The sequence below is a fragment of the Psammomys obesus genome, unplaced genomic scaffold (assembly GCF_907164565.1).
Source record: "Psammomys obesus unplaced genomic scaffold, mPsaObe1.curated_primary_1811, whole genome shotgun sequence".
NCBI classification, from domain to species: Eukaryota; Metazoa; Chordata; class Mammalia; order Rodentia; family Muridae; genus Psammomys; species Psammomys obesus.
In genome coordinates, this window is record NW_026587216.1 from 32,271,490 (window position 1) to 32,282,894 (window position 11,405).

Genomic DNA, 11,405 nt, shown 5'->3' on the forward strand with positions numbered 1-11,405 from the left:
CTATCTATCTATCTATCTATCTATCTATCTATCTATCTATCTATCTATCTATCTATCTACGTATATTCCATCTACTTGTTATCTATCCTATCTTATCTATCCCCTATCTATTTATCTGTCTAGTTCTATTTTGGAAAGTGCTCCAGCTGTATCACTATCAACCTCCTAACTTTAGTCTATTTACGACTTTAGTCATAAACTATAGTGAAAGTTTACATCTAGCCAGTCTATCTCTTTGTCTATCTACTTTTTGGAAGAAATCAAATTTATTTAATTCAATGAAATAAGAGCCTAGGAGGAATAGAACTGCTCTCTCTCTCTCTCTGTGTGTGTGTGACAGTGTGTATAAACATGTATCTGAGTGTGAGCAGGTCTGATTGTGAGTGTATGTGGGTTAAGTGTTGTGTGTGAGTATGAAGTGTTTCATGTGAATGTGAGAACATGAATGTATATGTATGAACATGTGTGTGTTTGTGAGTTGTGTGCATGTATATTACGTTTGTGAGTGTGTGTGTGTGCATGTGCGTGTGTATGTTGGGGATGAGGAGTTGGTATTCCCCATCTTGGAGGAGTCCTTGTTTGGTTAAGGTGAGCTTTTGTGTAGAATTCCCTACCACGCAATGCCCATCAGCACACAGGCGGTTTCTCGTTAGGGAATCCTGCTATGCAAATGAGGAATGTTCTATTTCCAGGTTGCCATTAATTCTGCCTGCCTGCACCATGCTGCTGTTCCAATGTTCCATCATTTGAGAAATCCGCAGCGTCCTCTTTTGGGGCTACTTTCTGGAGTAGGTTTGCCCTGGGGATTAATCACCTTTCTTGTTTCTCAGTCATGGCTTTCTCTTTCCAGCAGAGCAACAACCTGATCTTTTATTCTTTTAATTATTATTATTATTATTTTTAAAATTGCATACACAGTGTGTACGAATACAGTGCTTTCTTTTGTCCCCTCCCACTCTTGCCAACTGCCCATTTTCACCTAGACCCGTTACTGCTTCCAGGGTTTTGTTCAGGTCTTGACCAGGTACCCAAAGCTACTGGTTTTTTTTTTTTTTCACAACTACAATAATCACACTGTACTAAGAAGACAGGATTCACGGTAGTCCCTCTTATTTTCCAGTTCTAATAATTTTTCCATCCCGTGTTCTACAGTATTTCCTGGGTCTTGGAGGTTTTAGTTATAGATTTCTTTTATGGTCACAAGGCAAGTTCTCCAAGAAGGCTTGTCTTTTGCTGTCTCAAGGTAGCAGTGAACATGAGGCCAAAGCAGGAAGGCCTGGCTGCATTGAGGCGTCAACACATGAAACCTTCAGATACCTTCCAGCCTGCACAATGCAAATCGGAGGCTCTCAAGTCGAGTGCCAAGCAGGAAAGATAATTTCAACTGTCCGAGAACAGGGAGGTCTTCTAACAACCTGGAGAGTTGCCCTGACAGAAAACACCAAGCATCTCCAAAGCCACACAATGCAACTGCAAAGGCCCCAAGTGAGGAGAAACTAGAATAGGTGAAATTCCTTTTTCTTACACAGGGCACCATGTATGTGGTATTTGATGGTCTGGTTAAAAAAATCACTCTTTTAGCCCAGAATTAAAAAAAAAATATTTAGTTCATTGAGAAGAGTGTATGTAGCTGCCATGACACTAACAGAAGGACCTTCCACTGTTTTTCTTTCAATAAATGACATATTTTTTGAGGTCACAGTAAGAAGTAGGATCACTTAGACATTCCAAGTTTAAATACTAATGTATTTAAATACAACTAAATTGGATACAAATTCTTGAACTATGTTTTTCATTTTAGTTTTCTTTGGAATATAGTACAATTTCCTTTTAATTTAGCCCTGATGAGAAGTATAAAATCAACCTGAATTTTGCATTTCTTTTATCTGCCTGAATACAAAACTTTTATCTTATATCTTTGAAATGATAATAAGAACCAGGACAGAAAGGCATGACAGAAAGGGTGAAATAAAGATCCATGTTTTTTTCCTAATTTATTTAATTAATTTTCTTTTATTGGAAATATATTTTTTCATACATTATATTCTGATTACAGTTTCCTCCCCCCAATTCCTCCCAGTACCTCCCAAATTACCCTCCTATACAGATTCACACCCTTTTTGTCTCTCCTTAGGGACAAAGTACAGGCATCTAAGAAATAACAATGAAAGACAGTAAGATAAAAACAAAAACAAATAAGGAGAAATAGAACAAAACAGAAGAAAAAGATCCAATGAAAAATCACACATGGTCAAGTGTGATGACATACACCTTTAGTCCCAGTACTTGAGAGACAGAAGCAGGCAGATCTCTGAATTTAAGGCCAGCATGGTCTATAGAACAAGCTCCAGAACAATCCGGACTACACAGAGAAACGGTGCCCCAAAAGACAAAATAAATAAATACATTAAAATATGAACATTTCTTTTGAGGCTGGAGAGTTTCTCAGTGGTTAGAAACACTTGCTGCTCTTTCAGAAGACCCAAATTTAGTTCCCAGCATCCATGTCAGGCTTGAAGTAGTTTGTAATTGCCAATCCAGGGTATCCAATGCTCTCCTTGGGCACCAGGCATACACATCGCACATATACAAGTGGCTATTAATTGGGGATAGATTCTGGGTCAAGGATGTAGCAGGTGTCTGCTCAGCTCTATGACCCCCATCTGGTGAAGATCCATGCAGGCCCCGTGCCCGCTGCCACAGTCTCTGTGAGTTCAAGTGTGCATCAGTCCTGCAGTGTTTAAAAGGCCTTGTTTCTTTGGTGTCTTCTGTTCCCTCTGGCTCTTCCACTCTTGCTACCATCTCTTCCAGTAAAGTTCCCTAAACCCGAGGGAAGGGATTTGATAGAGACTTACCATTTAGGGCTGGGTCCTCTAAGGTCTCTCAATTTCTGCACATTGCATGTGGGTCTCTGTATTTGCTTCCATCTGTCGAAGGAGGAAGCTTCTCCGATGATGGCTGAGCAAGGCACTTATATATGACTGGAGTGGGATGCTGTTAGGAGTTATTTTATTGCTATGTTCCCTTAGTAGAACAGTAGTATAAGGTGTTCTCCTGCTTTGTCCAGTCTCAGAGTCTTGGTCACCCAAGTAGATTCGAGCATGCGCGCCATCTCATGGAGTTGGCCTTAACTCAAAGCAGATATTGGTGGGTTATTCCCACAGGTTTTGCGACACTATTTCACCAGTGTACCTTGTAGGCAAGTCACCCTTGTAGATCTCAGGGCTGATATCAGGGTTGGAAATTACCTTTCTCTTTTAGAAGAATGCAGGTTACATTCTAGCACCATGAATATTGTTAGTCAGTAGATGTGAAGACTATAGATAGGCATCATCTCAACTTCTCTATGACCTATGAGCTGTGTAGGCATTGTCTTCAACAAATAGGGCTTTACTTAGCTGAAATTTTTTGTCATCAACTGTAGGAGTTTCCTGGTAGAATTTTTAGTGCCATTTATGTATTCCATAATATCACATATCTGGAGATATCTCCCTTCCTATTTGTAGCCCACTGATATTTTTCGGTTGTCTTATTGCACTAGCTAAGACTATATATAGGTAGAGTGATAGTGGACAACCTTGTCTCTTGTTTCTGATTTTAGTGGAAATGCCTTGAGTTTCTCTCCATTTAGGTTGATATTGGAGCTATGGGTCAGCTAGTAAATTGCCTTCATTATGTATATGTGTATCCTTTTTTAAAAAATTTCTTTATTAATTACACTTTATTCACTTTGTATCCCCCCTGTGGTCCCCTCCCTCCTCCCCTCCCAATCCCTCCCTTCCTCCACCCTCTGCATGCATGCCCCTCCCCAAGTCCACTGATAGGGGAGGTCTTTTCCTTTCTTCTGATCCTAGTCTCATCAGGAGTGGCTGCATTGTCTTCTTCTGTGGCCTGGTAATGCTGCTTCCCCCTCAGGGGGAGATAATTAAAGAGCAGGCCAATCAGTTCATGTCAGAGACAGTCCCTGTTCCTATTACAATGGAACCCACTTGGATACTGAACTGCTATGGGCTACATCTGTGCAGGGGTCTTAGGTTATCTCCATGCATAGTCCTTTGTTGGAGTATCAGTCTCAGGAAAGACCCCTGTGCTCAGATTTTTTGGTTCTGTTGCCCTCCTTGTGGAGTTCCTATCCTCTCCAGATCTTACTGTTTTCCACTTCTTTCCTAAGATTCCCTGCACTCTGCCCAAAGGTTGCCCATAAGTCTCAGCATCTACATTGATAGTCTGCAGGGCAGAGCCTTTCAGAGGTCCTCTATGTCAGGCTCCTGACTTGTTCCCTCTTTTCTCCTTCTGTTGTCCATTCTCTTTGCCTTTCTGGATAGTAATTGAGCATTTTAACAAGAGTCCTCCCTCTTGATTAGTTTCTTTAGGTGTACAGATTTTAGTATATTATATGTCTATATGAGTGAGTATATACCGTGTGCATCTTCAACAAATGGTGTTGGTCTAACTGGATGTCTACATGTAGAAAAATGAAAATAGATCCATACTTATCACCCTGCACAAAACTAAAGTCCAAGTGGATCAAAGACCTCAATATAAAACCAGACACACTAAACCACTTAGAAGAAAAAGTGGGGAAGACCCTAGAACTCATCGGCACAGGAGACAACTTCCTGAACAGAACACCAACAGCACAGGCTCTACGAGCAACAATCAATAAATGGGACCTCATGAAACTGAAAAGCTTTTGTAAAGCAAAGGACACTGTCCTCAGAACAAAACAACTGCCTACAGATCAGGAAAGGATCTTCACCAACCCTATATCTGACAGAAGACTAATATCTGGTATATATAAAGAACTCAAGAAGTTAAACAGCAAAAAATCAAGTAATCCAATTAAAAAATGGAGTACAGAGCTAAACAGAGAATTCTCAATAGAGGAATATCAAATGGCAGAGAAACACTTAAAGAAATGTTCAACGTCCTTAGTCATAAGGGAAATGCAAATCAAAACGGTCCTGAGATTTCATCTTACACCCATCAGAATGGCCAAGATGAAAAACTCAAGGGACAACACATGCTGGAGAGGTTGTGGAGAAAGGGGGAACCCTCCTCCACGGCTGGTGGGAATGTCAACTTGTACAACCACTCTGGAGAGCAATCTGGTGCTTTCTCAGACAACTAGGAATAGCACTTCCTCAAGATCCAGCCATACCACTCCTAGGCATATACCCAAAAGAGGCCCAAGTACACAATAAGGACATTTGCTCAACCATGTTTGTAGCAGCCTTATTTGTAATAGCCAGAAGCTGGAAACAGCCCAGATGCCCCTCAGTGGAGGAATGGATACAGAAATTGTGGTACAACTACACAATGGAATATTACTCGGCAATAAAAAACAAGGAAATCATGAAATCTGCAGGTAAATGGTGGGATCTGAAAAAGATCATCCTGAGTGAGCTATCCCAGAAGCAGAAACGTGTGTCCTTTTTATCCCTAATCTTTGCAGGATTTTTATCATGAAGGAGTGTTGGATTTTGCAAAGGCCTATTCTTTATTTAACAAGATGATCATGTGGTTTTTGTCTTTTCATCTGTTTATATGTTGGAGTACATTTATCAGTTTACAGATGTTGAACTACCTCTGCATCTCTGGGTTGAAGCATACTTGATCATGGCAGATGATCTTAATGATGTGTTTTTAGATTTGATTGGCAAATTTTTGCAAATATGTTCATAAAGGATATTGCTCTGTAATTCTCTTTCTTTGTTGGGTCTTTATGTGTGTAGGTATCAGGGTAATTATGGCCTCAAATAATTCAGAATTCATAAGTGTTTCTTTTGTTTTTATTTTGTAAAATGATTTGAGAATTATTGGTGTTATTTATTCATTTATATTAATATTTTTAGTTACTTTTTTATTTTTTATATTAATCACAAGTTATTTACTTTGTATTCCCTCCTTTGTATCCTCCAGCCATAGCCCCCTCTCTCATTCCCTCCCAATCCTACTCTCCCTCCCTTGTCTTCTCCCTGCCCCTTTCCAAGTCCACTAACAGGGGAGGAGCTCCTCCCCCTCCATCTGACCCTAGCTTATCAAGTCTCCTCAGGACTGGCTGCAATATCCTCTTCTATGGCCTAGCCAGGTTGCTCTTCCCTCATGGGAGGGGCGTGGAAGTGCTCGCTATTGAGTTCATGTCAGAAATAGTCCCTGTTCCTGTTATTAGAGAACCCATTTGGACACTGAGCAACCATGGGCTATATCCGAGCAGGGGTTCTAGGTTACATCCATACATGGTCCTTGGTTGGAGAAATAGTCTCATGGAAGACCCCTGTGCCCTGGTATATTTGGTCCTTGTGGCATTCCTGTACTCTCCAGGTCTTACTAACTCCCCCTTCTTTCATATGATTCCCTGCACTCTGCCCAAGGTTTGGTTATGAGTCTTAGTATCTCCTTTGATACACTGCTAGGTAGAGTCTTTCAGAGGCCTTCTGTGGTAGGCCACTGTCCTGTTATTTGTTTTCTCCTATTTCCAATGTCTATCCCCTTTGTCTTTGTAGATGAGGATTAATCATCTTACCCCTGGACCTCTTTCTTGTTTATCTTCTTTAGTTGTACATATTTTAGTATGTTTATCCTATCTTATAGGTCTATATAAGTGAGTATATACCATGTGTATCTTTATGCTTTTGGAATACCTCACTCAGGATGATTTTTTTCTAGATCCCACCATTTGCCTGCAAATTTCATGATTTCCTTGTTTTTAATTGTTGAGTAATATTCCATTGTGTAAAAGTTATTTTTTTAAATGACTGGTGTATTTCTGGATTAAAACTATCTGGCCCTGGATCTTTTTATGTTGGGAGACTTTTAATGTCTGCTTCTACATCACTAGGGGTTATAGGTCTGTTTAAATTTGTATCTAATCTTTATTTAATTTTGACAAGTGCTATATAGGTATATGTAAATGTTATATTAGCTATTTGTTTTAGATTTTTTCCAATTTGGTAGAGTAGATGTTTGTTTGTTTTTACAATTTTTATTTATTAATTATTTATTGCAATTTATTCACTTTGTATTCCAGCAGTAGGCCCCTCCTTTGTCTCCCCCCAGCCCCACCCTCCCTCTCTCTTCTTCCCCTATGCCTCTATCCTAGTCCACTGATAGGGGAGGTCCTCCTCTCCCACTATCTGACCCTAGCTTATCAGGTCACATCAGGACTGGCTGCATTGTCTTCTTCTGTGGCCTGGCAAGGAAAGAGTAGAGGTTTTTAAAGCATGTCCTCATGATTCATTGGATTTCCTTGGTGTGTATTGTTATGTCCCATTCATCTCTAATTTTATTAATTTGGATTTTCTCTCTCTCTGACTTTTAGCTAATTTGACTAAGGTATTGTTGGTCTTATTAACTTTCTCAGAGAACAACCATGTTGTTTAATTGATTTTTTTGGAGTGTATTTGAGTTTCTGTGTGTGTGTGTGTGTGTGTGTTTTATTGACGTCAGCCCTGGATTTGCTTATTTATTGCCACCTAATCCTTTTAGATGTTATCTTTTGTCTTTTCTAGGGTTGTAGATATGTTACTAATATGAACTCTCCATCTTTTAAAATGTCAGTACTTAGTGCTAAGAACTTGCCTCTAAGAACCACTTTCATTTTGACCTATAAGTTTGGCATGCTGTCTTTTTATTTTCATTCAATTCTAAAAAGTTTTTAACTTCTTACTTAACCTGTTTTTCATTCACTATTGAGTTGTTCTGTCTCCATGAATTTATGGACTTTCTATTGCTGTAGATCTGTGGTCATCAGGGAGGTTATTTCAGTTATGCAAGGTGTTGTTTTAATTTTATATTATCTATTGAAACTTGCCTTGTGCCCAAATATGTGGTTAATTTAGAAGAAAATTCTGAGATGATGAGAGATGTATATTCTTTTGGTTTGGGGGTGAAATGTTACTTTTTCTGTTTGGTTTATGGCAACATTTAGCTCCAGCGTTTCTCTGTTCAGTTTTTGACTAGATAATCCATCCATTGTTGAGAATGGAGTATTCAAGTCCCCCGTTATCAGCGTGTGATGGTGAATTTTATCTAAACTACAATAGTGTTTCTTTTATGAACTTGGTGTCCTTGTATTTGGTGCATAGATTTTAAGAATCGGATATTCTTTTTTCCCTTGATTTCCCTAGATTTTTTCCCTTGATGTGTATGTAGTATCCTTCCTCATTTCTTCTGATTACTGTTGGTTTGAAATCTTTTTTTTTTTTTTTTTGTCAGATATTAGATGTCTACCCTTGCTTACATCTTAGGACTACTTGCTTAGAACATCTGTATCCACCCTTTTACCCTAAGTAAAATATCCTTGCTATTAAGGTATGTTCCTTGGATACAGTAAAAGGATGGATACTGTTTCCATAGCCACTCTGTTAGTCTGTATCTTTTTATAGGCAAATTGATATTATTGATGTAGAGAGGTATCAGTAAGAAGTGTTTAGGTTGGTTAAGTTTTTTTTCCTAGAGCTTTCTGTGGTTGGATTTGTACATAGATATTTTTTGAATTTGACTTTGTCATGGAATTCCTTCTCAATCTATTGTGTTAAAAATTTTGTCGTGGTAGCTCAGTAACCAAGTAATTTTCCAAAGTAAGGGGAACAGGACTATTTCTAACAGGATCTCAAGGGCAGGCTGTTTGACACCCTCCTCCCCCAGGGGAGGAGCAGTCTGTTAGGCCACAGAGGAGGACTTTGCAGCCAGCCCTGAAGATACCTGATAAAACAGGGTCAGATGAAAGGGGAGGAGGTCCTCCCCTATCAGTGGACTTGGAAAAGGGCAGGGAGGAGACCAGGGAGGGAGTGTGGGGTTGGGGAGGGAATGAGGGAGCGGGATACAGCTGGGACACAGAGTTAACAAAATGTAACTAAAAAGAAAAATAAAATTAAAAATAAAATAAAATAAAAATAAAAATTTTGTCAGGTATACTATTCTTGGCTGGCATTTGTGGTCTCTTAGAATCTGTAGCATATGCCCAAACCCTTCTGGCTTTTAGAGTCTCCACTGAATAATTAGGTGTTATTTTAATAGATCTGCTTTGATATGTTGTTTGGTCTTTTTCCCTTGCAGTTTTTAATATTCTTGCTTTGTTCTCTATGTCAAATGTTTTAATTATTATATGTCATGGGGAATTTATTTTCTGGTCCAGTCTATTTGGTGTTCTGTATGCTTCTTGTATGTTAATAGGCATCTATTTCTTTAGGCTAGAGAGATTTTCTTCTATGATTTTGTTGAACATATATTTTTTTGTGTTTTTTGACCTAGGTTTCTTCTCCTTCCTCTGTTCTAATTATTTGTTAAGTTTGATCTTTTCATAATGTCTCAGATTTCCTGGATATTTTGAGTCTGTATTTTTTTTTTTTAAATTTGACTGAGGTATCTTTTTTTTTTTTTTCTATCTTTTCTTCAATACCTGATATTCTCTCTACCATCTCTTATGGTGACGCTTGCATCTGAGGTTCCTGTTTGACTTACTAAATTTTTCATTTCTAGTTCTTCGCTTTTACATCTTGGAGTGTTATCTTCATTTCAGCCCACTGTTTGTATTTTCATTAATCGATGTATTTGTATCCTTTAAGGGCCTCCAACATATTCATAGAGGCATGAAGTCTTTACTGTGTGCATCCACTATTTTATGTATCTTAGATTTTACTGTAGTAAGGTTGCTGGGCTGTAGTGAAGACATATTGTCCTAGTTGTTATTGTGTTTTTACACTGGTTTCTGGGCATCTGGGTTTGGGATGATTGTAATTCTAGGTGTTGGTATCTGGCTTTGTTTTTGTTGGGTGGGTGTTTTATTTATTAGTTTCTGCTCTCCCTTCTGGTGGTGGAAAATGTGGTGGCTGTGCTTTGCTGGATGCTTCTGAGATCCTCCCAGATCTGGCCACTGTGGGTTCTGTGTTGAACGTGTTTCTAGGCACTGACATTTAGGAGTGAGGGTGGATAGAAGCGTGACTTAAGAGGAAAACATGTTCCACTAGGATCTACAGAGTCCCCAGGGAATGGGGGAAGAGGGAGGGGAAAAGATAGTCTGTTACAGAGCTGAGCATGAGTCTGTGGGATTAGATTTGGAGGAGAGAACAGAGAGTCAATATAGCCTACCTGTTTCCCTGGCTGGAAGACTGTCAGGTTTCCAGGGATGCCTGTAGGATTTGGCATCTGAGACAAATGGAGGAAGGCTGTAGGAGATCTGTGTGATCAGCTAAGACAGAAACAGAGAGTAATGGGAGGCAGCTGCTGGTGGTCTGCTTCAGAGCTGAGGATGAGACTTGGAGATTGGACTTGGAGAGGAGAGAGACAGAATATTGCCTGGCTGTTTCCCTGGCTTGTGTCAAAGATCTAGTTTTTAAAGTAGAAGCATATGAAGAGGGTAGAAATAATAAATAATATTATGTAGTAAAAACAATCGTGATAAAATGAAGCATAAAGCATACTGGATTAAATGTTTTCTCAGATGAATTATTTGATATTAATGTTTCAACCCCTGCTTTGCCAACTAGCTTTTTAAAAATAAATTTAGAAATTAAGTAAGGGAGGTATCAAAACCATACTTACAGACTGAATTACTGTACTACTCAACATATTTTTCTGTTCATTTATGTAGCATGGAACTTAAATCAGAAGAAACAATAGCCTATTTTTTATTTTGCACATCCTTTTTTCTTTCTTTCTTTTTTTCTAAATTGTGTTTTAGATATTGTCCTTGTTACTTCTCATAGTTTACTCTTGGGAATAGCAGAGAATGAGCTTAGTGATTAAGGTAGATAACACAAAATGTTTTATATGTTTTTTTTCTTACATTTGCACCTAGGACTGTCTCAATTTTGAGTTAGAATTATTTTAAAGCAAAAGAGAGAAAGGGAGGAAAAAGAATGGAAGATCTAAGAGAGTCTATTAATTTTTCTCAGTTAAGTCTTGAGTGGCTGCTCTTCACGAGGCTCTTGGAAATGCTGGAGAATAAAAAGCACAGAGAGGCTCTTTTCAAGGTTTCCTGTTCCTTCTTTGAGATCTCAGTGTTCTCCTGCAGGGGTCTGTCTAGAACAAGCAGAGACTGAGCTCCGGGGCCCTCACCCACAGTCTCCTTTGCTGTGGTGGGCTTTCCTGGCTTTTCTGACAGAAACCAGCAGCAGACCAGAGGGTAGGATGCAAGTGGGGCTGTTTTCTCATGGGCTTGGTCCTGTGGAGCAGATCCAATGCCTATCACGCGGCCCCTACAGTAACACATGGTCTTGCTGACGAGATAATGTTCACTCCTGCTCTGAGGTTGGTTCAGTGGCAGCATTTCTTTCTTTTTCTCTCCCTTCCTCCCTCCTTCTCTCTCTCTCTCTCTTTCTTCTTTCTTTCTTTCTTTCTTTCTTTCTTTCTTTCTTTCTTTCTTTCTTTCTTTCTTTCTTTCTTTCTTTCTTTCTTTCTTT